Raw genomic sequence first — 9,698 nt, forward strand, 5'->3', positions numbered from 1 at the left:
CTGATTTTATTGTGTACTCCATTCAGTTTTTTTTTTTTTATAGGACTGAGGTGAACTTGAGTTGTTGTATTGGTCATATTTATTAGAGCATAAATGTAGCAAAGTGTAGTAGGTTTCACTTCTATTGTAGTTTGAATTTTCAGGTTGATGAGAAGTCTTTTACAGTAGTTCTACATGTGCTACATGTCAAGTTGTTGCTACTGTAGACTGATTTCTTATTGATCACCAGGCTTTATGAGATGGACTCTCTTCTTCACTTGCTGGTATTGGAGTCGGCCCAAGGCAAACTATCACCGACTGCACTCTTAAAAAGAAAAGGTTTCGATCCTGTGGGATAATATAAGGTTTTTAAAAATTATCTTAAGGTTAATTTAAGAATATATATACTCTGCCATTTTTTTTTAAATTTTTTTTTTTTACCTTTGTAGACTTCAGGGGTGGTTTTGAAGAACTCTTCAAAAGAGGTTGTTTTGGAACCAGCAGTGCGGTCGTGAGAAAAGGTTGATCGTCTATATAATTAAGCAATACGTCCCGAGGGGGTGTGGTATATGGCTAATATACCACGGCTAAGGGCTGTTCTTAGCATGGCGCAACGCGGAGTGCCTGGATACAGCACTTAGCAGTGGTATACCACAAACCCCCAAGGTGCTTTATTGCTATTATAAACTGGTTACTAATGTAATTAGAGCAGTAAAATCAAAGTTTATTTGTCACGTGCGCCGAATACAAGTGTAGACTTTACAGTGAAATGCTTATTTACAGGCTCAAACCAATAGTGCAAAAAAGGTAAAGAAATAAAACATTAAAAAGACGGGCTATAAACAGAAGCGAGGCTATAAACAGACACCGGTTAGTCAGGCTGATAGCCCGCTTAGCCAAAGTGCGGGAGCACTGGTTGGTCGGCCCAATTGAAGTAGTATGTACATGAATGTATAGTTAGTGACTGCATATATGATAAACAGAGTAGCAGCAGCGTAAAATAGGGGTTGGGAGGGGGCACACAATGCAAATAGTCCGGGTAGCCATTTGATTACCTGTTCAGGAGTCTTATGGCTTGGGGGTAAAAACTGTTGAGAAGCCATTTTGTCCTAGGCTTGGCACTCCGGTACCACTTGCCATGCGGTAGTAGAGAGAACTGTCTGTGGCTGGGGTCTTTGACAATTTTTAGGGCCTTCCTCTGACACCGCCTGGTATAGAGGTCCTGGATGGCAGGCAGCTTAGCCCCAGTGATGTACTGGGCCGTACGCACTACCATCTGTACTGCCTTGCGGTCGGAGGCCGAGCAATGCCGTACCAGGCAGTGATGTAACTCGATGTTGCAGCTGTAGAACCTTTTGAGAATCCCAGGACCCATGCCAAATCTTTTTAGTTTCCTGAGGGCGAATAGGCTTTGTTGTTCCCTCTTCACGACTGTCTTGGTGTTTTTGGACCATTCTAGTTAGTTGTTGATGTGGACACCAAGGAACTTGAAGCGCTCAACCTGCTCCGCTACAGCCCCGTTGATATGAATGTGGGCGTGCTTGGTCCTCCTTTTCCTGTAGTCCACAATCATCTCCTTAGTCTTGGTTACGTTGAGGGATAGGTTGTTATGGCACCACCCGGCCAGGTCTCTGACCTCCCTATAGGCTGTCTCGTCGTTGTCGGTGATCAGGCCTACCACTGTTGTGTCGTCTGCAAACTTAATGATGGTGTTGGAGTCATGCCTGGCCTTGCAGTCGTGGGTGAACAGGGAGTACAGGAGGGGACTGAGCACGCACCCCTGGAGAGAACCAGTGTTGAGGAGCAGCGTGGCAGATGTGTTGCTACCTACCCTCATCACCTGGGGGCGGCCCGTCAGGAAGTCCAGGATCCAGTTGCAGAGGGAGGTGTTTAGTCCCAGGATCCTTGCTTAGTGATGAGCTTTGAGCTGTAGTGTTGAATGCTGAGCTGTAGTCAATGAATAGCATTCTTACATAAGTGTTCCTTTTGTCCAGTTGGGAAAGGGCAGTGTGGAGTGCAATAGAGATTGCATCATCTGTGGATCTGTTTGGGTAGTATGCAAATTGGAGTGGGTCTAGGGTTTCTGGGATAATGGTGTTAATCTCGGCAACTGGTTTGATACATTCACCTCAAAGGTAAATAAGGTACTTACATTGAGTAATCTTTCTTTGATTTATCATCCTGAGGGTCCCAGAGTTAAGATGTAGCGTAGTTCTGTTTGATAAAATCTAATTTTATATTCAAATGTAAGAACTGGGTTCTACAGTTTGACCCCACTGCTGTCTCTGGCTCCACACTCACCCTGCCTATGCCATCTAGATGTGTGAAGGTTAATGTATTTTCTGTAGGGAAGCTAATGATTCATCATGTATGATATTCCTGGAAGTGTGTAAACTTGCATTTTTTTTTATTACTATAGCCTTTTGTATGTTCTCTATAGTTATTCGGCACATTTGAGCAAACTCGTGTAGGACACTTGGCAGACTTGATACAACATATTGTGTAGTGATGTAATTCTTCAATGGATCAGTCTGAAACATTGCACACACTGCTGCCATCTTGTGGACCACATCAAAATTACATCTATAATCTTGCATCACTTATTTTGTACATAATGTTGCTGCTACCGTCTCTTATGACCGAAAATAACTTCTGGACATCAGAACAAGTCCGACGCGAAGGATCTAGCTTTCTCGGGAATGTGCCCAAATCCCTGTCATTTGCGTGAAGAAAAGACAGAGCTGAAGGGGGTGGAGGTCAGGCTGGCTTCTAAGAATTTGTAGGCGAGTGAGTAAACCTCCATTACCATCCGTTCTATTGGCCAAAGTGAAATCATTGGAAAACAAAATTGATTATATACGATCAAGACTATCTTACCAACAGGACATTAACTGTATTATCTTATGTTTCACCAAGTCGTGACTGAACGACGATACGGATAATATAGAGCTGGCGGGATTTTCCATGCATTGGCAAAACAGAGAAGCTACATCTGGTAAGACGAGGGGCGGGGATGTGTGTCTATTTGTCAATAACAGCTGATGCACAATGTCTAATATTAAAGAAGTCTCAAAGTATTACACACCTGAGATAGAGTACCTTGTGATAAGCTGTAGTCCATGCTATCTACCAAGAGAGTTCTCATCTATATTATTCGTAGCCGCACTTAACCAGCTGTATAAGCGCATAAGAAAATGCTCCTACACTGTCAAACAAACCATCAAACAGGCAAAGCATCAATACAGGACTAAGATTGAATCCTACAACTCTGACGCTCATCAGATGTGGCAGGGATTGCAAACTATTATGGACTATTATGGAAGGGAAATGCTAAATGCCTTTTATCCTCGCTTCGAGGCAAGCAACACTGAAGCATGCATGAGAGCACCAGCTGTTCTGGGCGACTGTGTGACAATGCTCTCGGTAGCTGATGTGAGCAAGACCTTTTAAACAGGTCAACATTCACAAAGCCGCGGGGCTAGACGGATTACCAGGAAGTGTACTCCAAGCATGCGCGGATCAACTGGCAAGTGTCTTCACTGACATTTTCAATCTTTCCTGGATGTCTGTAATACCTACATGTTTCAATCAGACCACCATAGTCCCTGTGTCCAAGGAAGCGAAGGTAACCTGCCAAAATGATTACCGCCCCGTAGCACTCACGTCAGTAGCCATGAAGTGCTTTGAAAGGCTGGTCATGGCTCACATCAAGAGCACCATCCCGGATACCCTAGACCCACTCCAATTCGCATACCGCCCCAACAGATCCATAGATGACGCAATCTCAATCGCACTCCACACTGCCCTTTCCCACCTGGACAAAAGGAACACCTATGTGAGAATACTGTTCATTGATTACAGCTCAGCGTTCAACACCATAGTGCCCACAAAGCTTATCACTAAGCTAAGGACCCTGGGACTAAACACCTACCTCCCTGAGGAGCCCCCAGGTGGTAAGGGTAGGCAACAACATGCCTGCCACGCTGATCGTCAACACCAGGGCTCCTCAGGTGTGTGCTTAATCCCCCTCCTGTACTCCCTGTTCACCCACGATTGCATGGCGAAACCGGACTCCAACACCATCATTAAGTTTGCTGACGACACAACAGTGGTCGGCCTGATTACCGACAACGATGAGACAGCCTATAGGGAGGAGATCAGAGACCCGGTAGTGTGGTACCAGGACAACAACCTCTCCCTCAATGTGAGCAAGACAAAGGAGCTGATCGTGGACTACAGGAAAAGGCGGGCCGAACAGGCCCTATTAACATCGACAGGGCTGTAGTGGAGCGAGTCGAGAGTTTCAAGTTCCTTGATGTCCACATCACCAACGAACTATCATGGTCCAAACACACCAAGACAGTCTTGAAGAGGGCATGACAACACCTTTTCCTCCTCAGGAGACTGAAAAGATTTGGCATTGGTCCTCAGATCCTCAAAGTTATACAGCTGCACCATCGAGAGCATCCTGACCGGTTGCATCACCGCCTGGCATGGCAACTGCTCGGCATCTGACCGTAAGGCGCTACAGAGGGTAGTGCGTATGGCCCAGTACATCACTGAGGCCAAGCTTCCTGCCATCCAGGACCTATATACTAGCCAGGCCTGGGCAATTTGAAAGCGTATTTTTATTATTTTATTAACGAAAGCATAAAGATGCCATTCTTAGATGCCATTCTTGTTTTAGTTTGAATGTGCAGACTGGCACTAAGAACAGCAGGAACATATCCCTTCCCTTCCTCCTCCTCCCTTCCCCATGGGCTAGGTCTGTCTTCTGTGCGCGGCTCTGAGGCCCATCCCGTGCCCCCTGCCCTCGCGCCTTGAACCGCTTTCAGTGGATACAGCTGGAGAACTGCAAGGCAATCTCATTGTACGCCACTTGGGAGCCATGACCAATATATATTGTCCTGCCTTTAACAGAGTTAATAATATATCTGAGAATATCCAAGGGGCTTTTATATCACTCTAAATGAATAATAATAATCGCTTTGTTAAAAAATAACTATATTTTGAAGATTATTTTGTTTTCAAATCATGTAAAATGAGAGGAAAAGGCCATTTTTGATCATGGGGTGAGACATTGTTACTAATTTGTAAATAAAGTCAGATTGTTATTTAGAATGATTTATTTCTGTTTTTAGAGGGAGAGAAACCAGAAACCTACAGTCATCTCATGGGTCTCCTAGTCGAGACCGGCATGGGTATTGAACCAGCATCTGTAGCAACACAGCTTGCTATGCAGTGTCTTGGACCTTCCGACACTCAGGTGCTGTACCCTGTGAACGGTCGAGAGTGGGCTACACTACTACAGTAAGAGCAAAATAAAATAAGAAATACCTTAGTGTAACAACAGTTTTAGTAAGTAATACTGAAGTCGTGCACAATTATCAGTTTCTATTTAGGTTTATGTCGCTCATTCATTGTCATTTAGAGACACAGTAGGACCCAAAAGCATAATCAGTGCTCTAACTCCCCCTTGCGCTGGTCTGGAGCAATGAAGTGGTGACGCAGGGTGCCGTACTAAACCACAAACTACCTCTGAGTACCGCAGCATAATCACAAAACTTTTAGTGGAGCAACCACTGTACATATCGCAATATTTTTGGACAATATTATATTGATATTTGACTCAAAGTATCGGTTTGTAAAAAATAAAGTCTGCTGTACCTGCGCCAGAACTCCAGAATTTTTCATCCAAGGCTTGTTCTCCATTTTATTTTAAAATTGTGAGCCAACATGTTTTCAGCACTTATTTCCCAGACTGATCAAAACACTTCTCATGCTCTCTAGTCTCTCTGCAGCAGACGTATTGTGAGCAATATGTTTGGAACATCAAATCGCAGTATCGAATCGCTAGATAGATATAGATATTCTATCGGTACCTAAGTATCGTGATAATTGCATCATGAGGAAGCTCCCTAGCAATTTCCTGACCCATTTATCCGTATTTGAAGCCGAGAATGTTACCGTACCACTGTTGATGGAAGTGGTATCGTATTGTCACTCTCCGACATTGGATTCTCATGCACCAAAGCGGTTATACTGATTGCACCATTCAGACATTTTAAATTGTGCTTTTGTATTATGACCAATACATGCATACATCCAGCTCTGTGAAACTGATCATATTTTTCACAGGTGGCCTTTGTCCAACTCCCAAAATGTATCTCAGTTTACTAAGATATTGTATTTGTAGCTATTTTGTTTATTTTCAAGTGTGTGGAATATTTTTGATTTACAATTCGATAACTTCATTTTATTCCTATCCAAGTGTTTCCATTTGTATATGCAGCTTTTAATGCACTATTTTATATCAAAGCCTTGAAAAGTGACATTGCTGTGCCACAGCTGCTATTCATCTCTTTTGTATGATTTCTTTCTTTGAAGAGTATAATTACTGCAGGGACTCTAATTTTTGTTACTGTACTTATACCAATTGCAATACCTGGAGGAATGGAGTGAGGAATATGGAGCCAATTTATGTGAACTTGCATTTGTGTGTTTTTGTTTTGAGGTTTCTCATATCATTACAGGGATTTTGATGTGCAAGCTTGATCTTAACTGTTTGTAAATGTAAATGGAAATATTTTCATCTAAAGCGTTGACTGAAGTCTCAATGCAATAAAAATAAAGATTTCACTGTCTTTTTAATGATATTGATTGATATACAGATGTGTTATGGCACACTTTCAGTGGACAAATTATGCCCCCTGCTGGTATGAAATAAACTAGGCATGCCTATTCCATTTTGCTTTGAAATTATTTTCTGTAATCAATAATAATCTATTTCATCATGAATTAATACATAACGTTCGTTAGTGTAAATTACTAATGCAGCCACGCACTTTCTTTCAGGCTATCGGAGAACATTCCCTATTATAGGAGTTTACAGGTTTGGAACAAACTTGTTTGTAAGTGTGACTCAATGCACATGAATCGTGCACCAGTGTTTCTTATTCTTTGTCCTGGGGACCCACAGAAGTGCAATGTTATGTTTTAGCACAGCACTTACCTGATACTTTAAGCTAGTGGGACCCCCCCCCCCCCCCCCCCGAGCAACTTGAGCTCATGAGTGTGTGAAGACATTTTTAGGGCTTCAACTTGGGCAGTGATGCCTCAGTGAGTGATGTAAACAATGTTGATGACAGTGAACCAGCGCGGGGTCTGCGAGAGGCAGGGAATCATTCAGGGATGCTGTCACTGAATTTGATGATCTGTGTCCATCTCCCTCTACTCCACCTGCGGGTGCTGAGTCTACAACTGAATGCAAGGTGGTGATTAGGCTCTTTTGTCATTTGTATCATTAGCTACACAGCTATACTTACTTAAGCAATAACTTGTCTCAGACGCAACGCGGAGTGCTAGGACAGCCCTTAGTCGTGGTATATTCGCCATATATCTCAAACCCCCGAGGTGCCTTATTGCTATTATGAACTGGTTTCCAATGTAATCAGAGCAGTAAAAATAAATGTTTTGTCATACCCGTGGTATAAGGTCTGTGTTTCGTGTAGGCTTAACCTGGCGTGATGTTTTGATAACTATGGAAACTCATTGGCTGGGCCTGGCTCCCAAGTGGGTGGGCCTATGCCCTCCCAGGCCCACCCATGGCTGCGCCCCTGCCCAGTCATGTGAAATCCATAGATTAGGGCCGAAGGAATTCATTTAAATTGACTGATTTCCTTATATGAGCTGTAACTCAGTAAAATCATTCATTCTTGCATATTGCGTTTATATATTCTTTTCAGTATAGTTAGGATTTTGTACAAAAATGTTCAACTGACCAGTAGCTTAGCGAGTAAGGATCTATGGAACATTCAGGACCTTGAGGGTATGAGGTGAAATGCCAGTTGAAGGCTATTTTGAAAATTGTTTTGCGAAACCACACTTTCTGCACTGTTGTTCAAATAATTCGTTTTATTTAATCTTGTATAAGCTCCTGTCTTGAGTGTCCTAAATAATGCCATAGATTCCGTTTTTTAAGTATTTTAAACTTGAAGGTGAAAAGGGAAGCATGATATAAGATGCAAACCTGATAAGCCAATGATTTACAGCTGCACCACAGTTTTGCTGAAAAAGTGGAGAAAAAACACGTCTCTCTAAATAATCACACACTTATTTATTACTGACCAGCAGATGTCACTAATGTGCACAGATGTGAACAGATAATGAAGCTCAGAATAATGAACCGTTTTTCAGCACAATTTGTTGAAAGCAGCGAAGCCTTCAGAAAGCCTTAGTTTCCCATCACTACCACAGACAGTCACACAAAGAAAACATTTGCAATTCCTATCATATCTAAAGCATTCCTTGATAAGGAGTGCTTTTTCAACATCGGAAATCTGTGAGTCTCCTTAATATTACCAGAGTGAGACAGTGCAGGAGCAGACCAATGAATTCAATGATGTCACTTTTCTACTCAAGCTTAACATTATTGTCATCTTTCGCCCACCAGGGGCCCTTGGAGAGTTGCTCAATGAGCTTGACACCTTGATAAACTAATTTTGCGACGATGGCTCACCGCTCTACGTACTTGGCGACTTCAACCTCTCGACGTTTCCCTTCGATTAATTTCTTCCTCACTCTCTCTTTCCCTTCCTTGCCTCTTTCGACCTCACCCTTTCCCAATCCCCCCCAACTCACAAGGCAGACAATATGCTTGACCTCATCTTTACTAGAGGCTGCTCTCCTACCAATCTCACTGCAATCCCCCTCCGGGTCTCTGTTTCTTTTTCTGTCTCCTTTTCTCTCAACTTGGATGTCAGCCCACCACATCAAGCTCAACCTCAAGCTGCTCTTCCTCCCGGGAAATGCCTGCCCACTCAAAGAGCTCTCCATCATGTTTGACAACTCCACAGTGTCGCCCTCCTAGAGTGCAAAGAATCTTGGTGTGACCCTGGACAACACCCTGTCGCTCTCTGCAAACATCACTTGCACTTGACCCCCCACTTCTAGCTCTGACTGATGGCTACTTTATTGAGGACAAATGTACTTTCTAGGCCTGTGATATGTAGTTGTCCCACCAAGCTATCTTAAGATGAATGCGCTAAGTCGCTCTGGATAAGAGTGTCTGCTAAATGACTAAAAAATCAAATGCATCAATGTACTCACGAATGGCAGGCACCAATGTGCGTTTCCTGGTATCAAGGAATGCCCCGAATTGTGGTCTACAATTACACCGTATTGAGCAAATATAATTTGACCGAATCAAATTGAGAAAAGGCCATGGTCTAAGATCCCTCCCAACGTGTTTTCTAATCTCATAAAACATTTTAGGCTCAGTGTCACCATCTTCGCAATGAGAGGGTGCTAGAGCAATGAAAGCAGGGGTGCCAATCATTTTGGCCCCTATCCTTTTAAGATATGTTTGTATTACTTGTTAAACAACATGTTGTTCTCTAATCAACTGTATAAGTATAAAATAACATTTTATAAAATGTTTTGCATACAATATATAGCTCAGTATTTTGTATGATTTATTTGAAACTGTCTTTGTTGCTCATCTTCATCAAGGGTGTAATTATACACATGCTCAGTGCATTCCAGCTGCAATGTGTACAAAAACCACTAGATGGTCATCTTGTAAAGTGTTTTTTATAGCATTTTCAAACCCATTTAAAATTGTCATAGACTTAACAAAAAAAATCAGATTTTAACCCACTGCATTTCATTTATTGTAGACAGACAATCTATCATGTTCACATGAGTGGATACATGTATTT

The sequence above is a fragment of the Oncorhynchus nerka genome, linkage group LG25 (genome assembly GCF_034236695.1).
Source record: "Oncorhynchus nerka isolate Pitt River linkage group LG25, Oner_Uvic_2.0, whole genome shotgun sequence".
NCBI classification, from domain to species: Eukaryota; Metazoa; Chordata; class Actinopteri; order Salmoniformes; family Salmonidae; genus Oncorhynchus; species Oncorhynchus nerka.